This window comes from Ambystoma mexicanum, chromosome 11, assembly GCF_040938575.1.
Source record: "Ambystoma mexicanum isolate Mex_15411 chromosome 11, UKY_AmexF1_1, whole genome shotgun sequence".
Lineage (NCBI taxonomy): Eukaryota > Metazoa > Chordata > Amphibia > Caudata > Ambystomatidae > Ambystoma > Ambystoma mexicanum.
In genome coordinates, this window is record NC_090934.1 from 457,219,476 (window position 1) to 457,232,060 (window position 12,585).

General features: G+C 42.7%; 1 protein-coding gene across 5 annotated transcripts in view; it reads right to left on the minus strand.

Moving 5' to 3' along the window:
- Nucleotides 1–12,585, minus strand: part of PRDM11 (PR/SET domain 11) — an 804,858-nt gene that overhangs the window by 655,098 nt on the left and 137,175 nt on the right. The window contains exon 2 of one of the 5 annotated variants that reach the window (XM_069623299.1): nt 5,635–5,960. The exons of 3 other annotated variants lie outside the window; for them this stretch is intronic. The gene's annotated coding sequence lies outside the window, so the exon portion shown is untranslated. Of the gene's footprint in view, nt 1–4,771; nt 5,597–5,634; nt 5,961–12,585 lie in introns of those variants that run through there. One more of the 5 variants, XM_069623300.1, reaches the window with a different exon arrangement.

Sequence of the window (12,585 nt, forward strand, 5' to 3'; positions counted from 1 at the left end):
CTTTTCTACATGAACAGAGCCAACCTGTTAGTAAATTTCACCAAATTATGCATATTAACTTTGCAGGTCGTAATATAATTCAACTTGGAGTTATTAATAGACCTAGGAGATCGAAAACCTGCTTAACTCAAGATCCTTACCTCCTCAAGAGCCACTTGCTCCCGACAGGACTAGGTAAATTATTACTCTAGCTCTGTCTTGTAAATTGAAATTATTACAGAACCAATTGGAATATTTATATCCTTTTCTTTTCTGTTTTTTGTTTCATATCAACAGTTGCAGAAGGCAGATCCAACCCCGCCATGCAATACCAGTAATAGGAATTGATATCCGATGATAAATGTATTAAATACACCTCCTACTGATGTTTGTTTGTTTTTACTGTAAGGAATGATTTAGATACAGTGACACTACTCCTGAAGAAAGTTCCCAGAATCACCAGAGAACTGAAACATGTCGAGTTCTATCTAACCATCTAGTGTAACAACTACTAGCTTGACGAAATAACTGCCCCATAATAGGGCTTGAGGATCTTTGCAAGTGTAAAATGTTTTATCTGCATAGATCAACATATTCATTTTAAGCTTCTAGATATTTGATATCAAAATATACAAACTAATGTGTCACGACTAAACAGTCTTTCTCTTTTTAGACATTGTGTGTATGTTTTATTGTACCAAATGAATGGGGTCGTCCCATCATTTCTTAACTCAAAATGTATTTTTTCTACAAATTATTGAATTAAAATATGACTTTATATATACCATTTACAGCTTTGATTTAATGAACACAACTGTAAACTATTGATTTGTGTTAACTACCTCCTGATGTTTTGAAAAAAAGTCAAAAATTTCTCACCATCAATTTGCAAAAGAGCAGCCTTCCTTGATCGAACCCAATTACGATAATGACAATTGACTGATTTAATAGCTTTTGTTTGATCAGCCATGGGTAATTTACGGAGGCTTCTAATCTCTTTTCTATGTGCCTTTTTGCGGGCATGAAGTGCTAAGTCAAATTCATGGGTATGAATCACGGAGGTCTTATGTTTCAGTAAGTGAATATTCTTTAAAGTATTTAAGACATCAACATATGATTCAACATTGCTCGTTCCATGGCTGTTCAAAATAGCAGTGTTTAGGGCTGAAAGTTTATCATAGGACCAGCTAAAACGATTCCTACCATTATTAACCACAAGAGTTTGCCTATACCATTGTTTGGTGGCCGGTACAATTTGGTTTTCAATGGACCAAACAAGAGATAATAAATGGTGGTCACTTTGTACCTGCTTAACCACAGCAAATTTGGTGGCATTCATAAAAATGTTATTGCTCATAAAAATATAATCAATAGTGGACTTGGAATTTCCTGTCTCCCAAGTGTTCATCGGAGGAATATCGCAAAGAATAGCACCATTCGCCATCCTTAGATTAAGGTCATTCATGAATAACAACCATCTCTGACTATCAGAATTTATACTCTTTTTGTTAGTTTCAAGGCATGAGAGATTTAAATCACCCATTACCAAGATGCCAGAGATCTCTTTATCTATAGCAATTATTTCAAAAAGACTCAATAGAGTACTGTAGAATATTTCTTCAAGAATGCCCACTGGATTTCGATAAAGATTAATCAGGGCGTATGTTTCTAGGCCAATGGTGATTCTGACTAGCTGAATTAACTTATTTGGAGATTTCCGTGCAGAGATTCCAAGTCCTCTACTGGATTTCACTGCCACTAGCAGACCAGAAGTTGGCCTTCCTTTACCAGAGAATTCAGCTGGTAGTAAAACAAGATCATGGTCATCCCATATAGGAGCATGTAACAGCCACGTTTTCTGCAAAACTACGATATCATAGTTATTCAAATTATCATTTTTGGTCCATTGAAGGTGAGAGGAGCCCCGCGTATTCCAACTGGCAAGTGAAATTTCAATACTCATGACTCCCGTTCGCGGTTATGAATGAGTGTTATGCATTGATAATGATATTAAATTATGGCTGTTCTCATTGACACAGAAATGACATACACATACTGGCTCTACTGCAGGGGTTGTGAGTATCTCTATATTATCAGGCTCATGAAGGTTCCGTCTGGCCGGATCCTGGGCCAATAAAAACCCCATATTAAACAGTTCCATTCTTGCATTCCATAATAAATTACGCACTACTCCTGATTTAACCCATAAACGAACAACAGATAGATCAAATTGAATTTCTTTGCGATAGGAATCTATGTCACTCGAAGCAATTGCTTGCAATCCCTCAACATCACCAAAAATATTTAGCACACTAGCACGACATAGATCATATTTAGGAAAATCACCATCACGGCATTTCAAAATCAAAGTGTGATAAGTTTTAAATCTCAGAGCATTAGAGTCTCTTTTATCACTCACATGAACTTTTGACACTGTTTTCTGAGTGTCAGTGTTTTTGGGAATTTGAATGGCCCTAGGCCCAGAGCACCCACCAGATGTAGAGGCTGCGGAGGACTTAGGGTTTTTTGCATCTTTAAATGGGATATTAATCTGTTCATTGCTAAAGTGTACTGTTTTCAGTGGTCGAAGTGTACAAAAAGAAGTAGAGGAACTATGTTCCCTGCTGGCCTGCACCCACTCCCCACAAACCGCATCACCACGCCCCCTCCCACACACAGTACAAACCCCCAAACTCTTGCACCTGCTATTTAAGGGAACGTTCAGTGCAGTGCACTGAAAGTGAAAGCTTCAACGTCTTCTTTTACTTTTATTTTAAAACGAAACCATTCCGGAACGGTTTCTTTTTAACAAAAAAGTATAGGAGCTGTAAATGGTAATTTAAAAAAGTAGAGGAGCACCGCTCCCGATCGCTCCCTCTCACTTTGACCACTGACTGTTTTGGGTTGAAGGGACTGTAGATTAATGGGAGTTGATTCTGGCAACACCTCTGACCATCTATTCAAGCGATAGGAATCAACTGCAGCTTTAAGAATACTCAGTCGATTGTCAGGGCTTTGTTGTGGTATGGCAGTTGAAGTGGAAGGTTTCTCAACACCAACTGCCATCACTCTTGAGTGTGTGTGTGTCATGGATTCTGTGGACTTTTGGAGCTGACCTGGTATGTCTATATTTGAACCGTGAGACACTAATTCAAGAAGATCACCTAGTGGCGTGTAACCCAAAGTCAAGTCCTGTGTCACTGAATATTTAACTGGAATGGGGACAGATCTTAATGGCACATGTACACCCGTATGCGGAGTGACATTATTGGTTAAAGGTTCTCAAAGTGTCTCTATTGACGCTGGTATAAAGCAATCAGAGTTTGTCTGATTCACTACAGAGACATTTTCTTGCTGTGAGTTAGGCTTAAGTAAAGCATTTGTGTTTCTTAAAGGAACTTTAATTTGTGCCGTTTTCTTTTTTTTGCTTAGTGTCAGTTGGTGAGATATTTTTTTTTGTGTAGCTCTATTGGCAGTTTTAGCACCACACTGATCTTGGGTAGTGGTTCTCTCAGGAGAATCGACACTTATCCAAGAGTCGTTTTTTCTTTCTGCGGTGATCTCTACACTTTCTACAGGACGAATAATATTGGTAAATGAAGGCAAAACTGAGTCTGTCATGATGGGTAGGTTGCGAAGAAACTCTAATGCTACGAGTCTCTGCGCAATACTTGAGCCAACATGAGTTTGACCAGTTTGGTTAGACAAGCAGTAGGTCTCTAAATTGGACAATCTTTGCATGATATTTTCCATTTTCGATGTATTAGGAACAGGGTCAGATCCAACTTTCAGCTCATTTCCAATTAGATCTACCTTGGAGGCAAGACTAGTGATTTTATAATCTAGGGACTCATACAGTTTAAACAGACCAGATATAGTAGTATTTATGGCTCCAAGGGTAATCTCCATAAGAGCAGGATTGGCCGAATGTTCACAAGGTTTCCTCGTGGATGGATATCGGCGCAGCGTTGGTTGTAAAAAGGATATGTCCTCACCATGTCTTGTTGAGTCCATAGAGCCAGGTAGATTATAATCTGTCAAGACTGACGCTCTCGAGCTTTCTAATTCTCGGCCATCTACATGGACTGATGAATCTAGTAACGGGACCTCCTCAGACACCACTTCTATTATTTCAACATTCTCTATACCCATTACCGAATCATTCAAAGGTGTTTCGTTACAAGATACAGGACAGTCATCATGACTAGATATTGCATCTTGGTTCAAGGAAAGGATTCTTCTATTACCACTGGGATGGATTGTGGACATTTTTTAATTTTTTGAGGGGACTGTGCTATAGCGAGTATAGTAGAATCAGAGATAGTAATCCCTAATTTTGAAACGTTAGAAGCACAAGATGGCACTGCTACTTCCTGCGACACAATAGGCATTTGAGAGATAATGAGTTCATTAGCCTTAGATATTGAAGTCGAGTTATCAAGTTATCACTTTGATTAGAGACATAAAAATTACGAATGTCACGATTAGAAACAGGCGTTTTTTTGATTGGCGTCAAAATGATGGGTTTTTTTGAGGTTCGTTTAAGGCTTTTGGGCTTGTCACAAGATTTGGGTACCAGATCGTTAATCGGAGTGTTTAAAGAATGTTTTGCTAATGCACCAGTTGGAGTTGTGCAAGAATTATTGTCAAACATAACTTTGTCCATCACACATGGCATTCCTGCAGTTAGATTATACATAGTTTCGGTCCCTCGGAGTCAGAATGAAACTTGAGCAGAGAATGTAAAAGAAGCTTGACTTTTCAAAGTTAAAATGGCACGTAACTTAGTTACCTGCGATCTAATGAACGTTCAGCTTTACGCCATAGCACACGTAGATTGTTGATTTCCAGAAAGGATCAAAGAGATTATGCCTCTGCAGTCTCCAAACCAGAATATAGTGCCACCAGCGCCTAACAGCCGCACAACAGCACAGCTAGCGGCCTTATCACCGCCGGGCTTAACGCCGCAAGGGTGGATGGGAGGGCGCTTTGTAGCTGTAGTAGATCACGTGATGTTCCACGTGACTAGCGCCGGTTCCGCCTCCTCAGGGCCGCGCTCGAAATCCTGCAAGAGCTTTGCGTGTGCTCGCAGTGCAGGATTGTGCAAAGTAAAAACCAACGTTCCAACAATCACTGGATGCAAAAGAATACGCCGCTCGGGCGGATGGGAGGGCGCTTTGTAGCTGTAGTAGATCACGTGATGTTCCACGTGACTAGCGCCGGTTCCGCCTCCTCAGGGCCGCGCTCGAAGTCCTGCAAGAGCTTTGCGTGTGCTCGCAGTGCAGGATTGTGCAAAGTAAAACCAACGTTCCAACAATCACTGGATGCACTGGATGCAAATGAAAACTTCCCTTAACTTTTGCAATCATTTGCCAGTCAAAGACTTTCAACGCTACAGAGGATTTTACAAGACCCCTGTATGACCACTTTGACCTTTCTTCCCCTCTTCCCATGGGCTTCAGGTTACAATAGTTTCTACCTTTGGGTAATCGGCCAGAGTTTCCAGCTTTAGCACCCACATGGTGCCGTACTCCTCTGTGCTGGTTTCCACTTCTTTTAGCAATGTATCATTAAGCCTTTCAAAGTTCAAATTAGCTGTTGGCTACTTTTTGTGCAAGACAATTTTGTTTCTTATCGATTCTCCCCTCGACTCACCGGCTGTGATGAACCGCTTGTCTTTCTTTATCCTTGGAGTCAAGGTTGGTACCACCGAGACCAATGTCCATCCCCACCATGGGTATCAGCGGAGGAGAGTCTAGCGTACCGTAGACATCTGCTGCAACACAGGCTGGCCTTTGCTCGCGGTCTTACGTTTCCGATGGCAGAGGTTTCACTGCCTTGATCGGTAAGGGCAATGTCACGTCTCTCTTCGTCACCCTCTCAGTATTCTCCGTCTTCTCTTGAACTGCCATGCTGAGTTAGCACTCACGTCGTGCGGTCTGTCTTACTCATATTGCGCTCTTGAGCTCCACCTTTTATACCTGTGGGGAAGAGAAAAGGGCCATCAGGTGTGTGTAATTCTGGTTAATTGCCCGACTCTGCCTGACCCTTACGTTCGGACATGTAAGGTAAACCGTTTTAGCATTTGTCCGCTGTCGGTCACAATGTAAGGAAGTGTTCAGGTTGGAAAAGGAGGGCAATAACGTTCCCGAGTATTCTACAGGGTATGATGGAAAAAAAGTGTTTTCCTGAATCATAGCACTCACACTAGGGTTGTGGTAAATTCGGAAGAGTTAGATTGATAGGGGTTGTGGAATGAACGAAAATGACCAGAGTTTATCATGACCTGTACAGGGGGGGGGGGATTGCGGGAATGGTAGTGTTTTGTAAGGTGTTTTGTAAGGTGTTTGGGAACGAATAATCATACAGACGTGGAGTAGAATGGTTGGGAGCATTCGTGCAGGGACAAGGAAAACAGACATTCTGGGAGAGATGGTTTCTGAGTGGACCAGGGTTTGGGTTTCTAGGGAATTTACCAGATATGGAGGGGGTCATTGGATTTGAATAAGGGAGATCCTTTGGCGGAAGGGAGGTAGATGTGGAACAGCCTATTAAGGCTTTAAGGACTTCGTCTTCCTCACCTTCTTCGGTATAATACTGCGTCTCACTTGGGGCATTTCCCTGAGAATAACTCCGGGCTCCCCTACCGAGGTGATCCACCCTCGCTCGTCCACCCACAGGGTGAAGATCTGAGAGCGCCAACCCTTCCCTGGCCACCTGAATAAGGGATTCTCAAGGACTACTCGGGAGAATACACTCATGTTTCTCAACCATACGGTGTCCCACTTCCACCCCCCCTAAGACCCCTCACCCAGGTGATCCTTCTGCACTCGTCCACCCCCAGGAACTGGATCCAAAAGTGGTGGGCGTGTCCTGGCCACCTGGATGACAGTTCCCCAGGGACTAGTGGGTGAAACACCTTCAGGATTCTCACAGCGTACACCCAAGGGTCTCAAAGCTGTCTCTGGTGGCTGGTGTGCACCAAAGGGCCTCAGGAGCAACATGGGGCTCCAGTTGCAAGTGGCATGGGTGAAGGCAGACTACCAGAAGCAGTTTTCCAGTTGCGAGGAGCCACAGAAGAAGTCCTGTGAGCGGCAAGGGGAGAGGAGGCAAACGTCTTTCCGGGTGAGTTCACATGCGGTTAGTGACCCCGGACCGCTCCGTACCCACTTGCGTATCCAAGGGAGGCATTCAGCAGAAGAGCTACACTCGCGTATGAGTGAAAGTAACAAAGAAAATGATTTTGAATACCAAACAATTTAAAAGCAGCAAACGCAGCATTTGTGTGTGAGTGAAAGTGGTTCTCCACACAATGTTGAATACCGAACCATTGAGCAGCAGCGAAAGTCTCTCATAACAAAACCAAATGACTAACTTTAGACGTGTGAGTCTATGGAAAACCCAACCACCCAATGGGGTGATATTGTTGAGATTTAATACGCACGAGTATTACCCAAGCTAAAAGCTGCTAAAGTCAAGGCAAATACAATACAACCGATATTGCCAACAGCAGAAGGGGGCTAATGAAAGGTCCATAAGTGATGAAACCTGTTGCACATACTTTATACAACAAAGGGTGACTGCTGATGTAAACTCATATTGCCAAAGATAAGAGAGAGACAGACTAAGAGCCTATGCTCGTCAGTATTTGGTTACTTAAGCAGTGGAGAAATCAAAGTGACTAAAAGGCTGCCCTTCTTGGAAAGGAAATTGTTTTTATAAGTATGAATTTTGAAATATAATGGAAATATTCCTTTTATTCTTTTATGATGTTCTGTGCTTTTTGTAAAGGTTTTCTGTAACCAAATACAAATATTTTTTTTTTTTAAAAAAACATAGTCAGAAGGAGACGAGCATCATTTATAGAAAAGCATTAAGAGCTTCAAGGTGAAACCTATTTCCCCATAAGAGTTGTTGAAGTTTTAAAGCTGCAAATTGCTGAATAATGTTGGAAAGGAGACGATCCTTGCCCCCCCAACCATTGCATCACTCCAGGAACATAACATATGTAATAACCAAAGGGGGGAGGCGCAGCCACCCTCGCAGTGTTCTGTCGCACCATAGCCCACAGACAATAACACAATACACCATACATGAGAAGCCATTTTGAACTATGCCCAAAGCCATCTTTTTACTAGGCCTGAAAAATCCATATATCTGTAAAAATGCAGCTCTCCCATCTCCAGTGCCTTGCACAGCCATCCCACACCATCGCCTCCCCATGATAGCTCTGCGCAAGCCCTGTTCCCACAGAAGCCCAGCCATGCCGTGTTACAATCCCATAGTAGGATTTCCGAAAGAATGTAACCTGCGGAGAGAGTGAGACAGTGACAAGTCATAAGCCCAAGTGCCCATTCATCTCAACTAAACTGGCCGTACCCTCTCAACCCCCAACCTGCCAGGCCACAGCCCACCAGCTCAGATTCCCCCAGTCCCTTTCATGCTGATACCCATCTGACCCGCCCGCACCTCAATCATTCCAGGACCCCCGCCACAGCCCTAATCCTGTGTAGCAGTATATTTTCTCAAAAACAACACACGTCCACCTATATCACTAGGAACCAAGAATGACAGATGGTAGATCAAAACCTTTGGGGTGGGCACCTGGGTGCGAGGACTGCAGTATCAAAGAGAATCCAAAGTGTAGCGGTTGGAATGCCAATATATTAGCTCATTTGACCCAAGTACCCCCATTCATGCAAGATTTTGTGTGCGCCATTATTTCTGCATGATCAGTTCCTGTTGTTTAGTTTGATAGATATGTTGCTCCCTTGCCCTTACCTTCACACCGCGGAGATGAGCCCATCTGACCCATGTGTGCCAAAAGCTACTGCAAGACAGTTACCAATTAGCATCTTGTATCCCATATAGTATCAACTGTTCTGTATGCCACTTTCCAATTCTATGCAAGAATGTGTACCCTATGCATGTCATCAGTGATGCTATGTGTTCTTTTAATGTGCTGCCCGTGTTATGTTTCGGCAGAGTGCTCTCGGGCAGCAATGTTCTTTTGCTGGCAGTTTTTTGGATTATATAAACTTTGTTATCTTTGCAACTCACCTCCTGGTCTCATTCCCCTGACAGGGAGTTTCTCTTCTTTTTGTATACTATTGGGACACGTGCAAGTTGGGTACCTTCAATACTATGAAGCTGCTGTGAACTTCTAGTCCGTTGACCATAACACTAAGAGCACTTGTGAAACGCTATTTGGGCAGGGGAGTATACCCGAATTACAAACCTTTGGGGTAGTGGGAATGGCATGGAAGTAGACCAGGTGTGAACTGAGCTATTGGGCCTGGTGGACGTCGAAGAAGGGCTACAAAATGGTCCTGATAGAAACCATTTAAGTATTTGTGTTACTGAAGAAAGTGTTGAGTAAAGCTTTTCAGAAGAAGTTGTATTTCATTAGAACTTCTCAATTGTGGAAAAACATCCTAAGACTAATTGTTGCTACTGATGAAATACAAAAGGTGTACTTTATCTAAAGAAGATACATTATATAAGGAAGATGAGTCTTGTATTTGCTTTGTTGAATCATCAGTAATATTAGAATGTTCTGTTGACCAATTAAAGTAAAGAACTGTGTTGGAACTTTGTCCTTATTTTCCTTGAACTGTGAAGCAGAATTCTGCTTAAAATCTGGGGATGGGGCATTTCACCCAGCTTATGAGAAGAGACTGTGAAACAAGAAAAATTCATTTAATATTGTTTTGAAATGCCATGCATTTCCGTGTTTGTTATATGTATAAGTGTGAGGGACAGATATCCTTTGTTAGAATGTTTCCTTTAGTTTATGTTAGACAGGTAAATCCTCGTCAGGGTACAGATAGTGAGGCGTTCATCCAACCTTCGATTTTAATAAAAATAGCATTGTTTGAGAAACCTTCACAAAGTTGTCCGCCTCACATTTCTGATCTCTCACAATACTGATGTCATGCTAACCTGGGAGCAATGAGAGATGTAGTCCTGCGTCTGTCAATGACCCAGATGCCATGGCAACTGGCATGTTGAATGGTCCTGGGTCTTGATTTTCCGACCGGAGGTATCAGGAACCATTTGGCAGAAGATTAGGGAGGTGAAAGTGGCTAGAGTCCTTGAAAGACACCTCCTAGGCTTCACAATCTCTTCATAGCTTAAGCCTGAGGCAATCCACCAGCAAGACTAAGATAATAATACACAAAGATTTGACCAGTGGCAGGAGGGTCCCAATGTACTGGTTTCCCGACAAGGACTTTAACGAGGTAGCATGGCTACCCATTACTGCTGTTGTGAATCCCAAGTAACTCTAGAACTCACGAAAAGTCTAGGTGTGAAACATGATCAAAGGTTCAGGTGAAACCTGTTGTGAAGCCATGGTCCATAAAGGAATGATTGTGAATCCCGAGTGTGCCAACACCCGGGAGGGCCGCATTCTGTAACCTAAGAAACAGTAATGTTGTGAAGCTGAAGAATGGTGGGGTGGGACAAGCCCAAAAGTGACTGAATAAAAGCCTGAAGGAGAGAAAATTGGGAAGCCTAAAGCCTGTGAGAGGCCTTGATTCATAAGGTGAAGGCAGAGAGGCCTGAAGGAGAGACCAGACTGTTAGTAACTGCTGCAATAACCTTTCCAAATGAATATTGTTGTTGTGTTGTATAGGGCTGGACTCTGAAGATTAGGGTTTGGACTTTTGCTTTGGGTCACATCTTTGAAAACTTCTATTAGCGGAGGGTATAAATTGTTAGGACTAGGAGCTAGAACCTTCTGTTGGCCACCATTTTGACATTTTGATTTATAGGATGGAGTGTCTCAAGGACAGAGAAGGAATAAGGAATTGTAAAAACAGATTTAAAATGTTATGATATGGATCAACATCATCGAAGGCGTTATGCCTTTTGGAGAATCATTTGTGCACATGTTACATCAGGAGAAACCCCACTAATTGTAGTTTTTCCCCTGGAAGCTTTAGGCGTATATCCAACCCTTTCACATATAATAACAGAGGGTGCAGTCCATAATGGTGGGAGTACAATTAGGGAAGCGATATTGATCATACAAGCCCATCCTTATAAGTTCACCATGATATTATGACCCCACCTCTATGGGAGCAGTGGACTACCAGTCCTCGTGCAAACTCAATATTTTGTATGTCTGCAACCTCATTTCGCCACCAAAGGTGCAGCTGCATGGGTCTGATGGTCAGCATCACTGGGAGTAACCCAAAATACTGGGTGCTCATGAAAACTGCTTTGGAGGGAGCCTTAGACTTCCCTTTCTAGAGTCGGTCGTCCATCAAGCCTTTCAACTTGAATATAAAACACCTAAACTCCACATATGGTTCTTTGTGTAATCGATGCCATTTCTGTCAGGTGGTAAACATAAGCTTTCCTCACATGGTGAAGCAATTAACATGGCCAGAGGACCACCACAACTTTCCTCTGTAATTCGTGGATCATGCAAATAATGCCCTGAGGTTCCTGGTCAATAGCCCTTTTTATACACCAAAAGTCCTCTCTAGGATTCTCACAGTCCGGCAGTCCCTAAGAAGAATACTTCTGCAGAGTCTGCATAGTATTTGATGTCAATGATCCTTAGTGTGCTGTACGCCGCCTCGCAATCAGTTCATCTGACATCAATTAATTAAAGACAAAATTGTGGGTGGGTCCCAGTCTCAGTGACATTGGCACTTTCCAATGTCTGAGCTTGTCCCCAAGTGCCTAGTGAAGGTTTCATTGTGATTTCAACAATCAGTAAAATCTGAGAACTTAATCTCAGGAGGACTTCACAGGCAGCAGGCTACTTTCAACTGTACTATAGTGCATAATTCTCTGGGCCCTGGAGCTTCGGACCATTGGTGCTCTACCAACAGTTGTGGCCAGTCCCATTTATCGAGGCCATCTCTTGACTTCTATGCCACTTACATTCACCTCAGCTACCTCCAAGCTACAAGCTACCCATGCATCAGCCCGTGCCACAGGGATCCAACGCTGTAGCATCCTTTCAACAGAGTGCCCGTCCCCCGTTACAGACCTCTTCTACCAAGTCAATGAATCTCAGGTGCTGGAGTGCGCTTGGGTCGCTGTTATCATAAGAGTGCCCATGGTGGTTGGGGGAATTTTTCTCATAGCAATTAAACTTTGTTCCTGCACCTATCACAAGGGGAGGAGCAACGGGTACTGAGATGCTGATCTGAGAAGATACAGCAGGCAGCCATCTTCACTGGGACCTGTAGATTCCCCCGAAATTCCAATTATTTGTAACCCCAACCCACCCATTCCCCAGTAAATTAGTAAGCCCAACCGTTTTTATCGCATTCAGTCTCCCAAGATGCAGTGAACCTCTGATTTTGTGCGATATTTACAACAGTGTGTTACCCCAACCATGGGTTCGGTTATCAAGTCCTTATAGATAGCAGTATTTAGTTTGCAATGAATGAACATTAAGCCAGTGTTTTACAGCCTTGCAGTCCAAACTTAAACAACTTGCTCTGTTCCAATTCAGTCTGAATATTTTTGGGTCCATAAATCAACAAATATGGACCCTAGGGTAGTTATTTCTGTAAAAATACTGAAATATAAAAACTACACAAAATTCTCTAAAGGTTGGGCAGTCAACACATTTTTACTAAA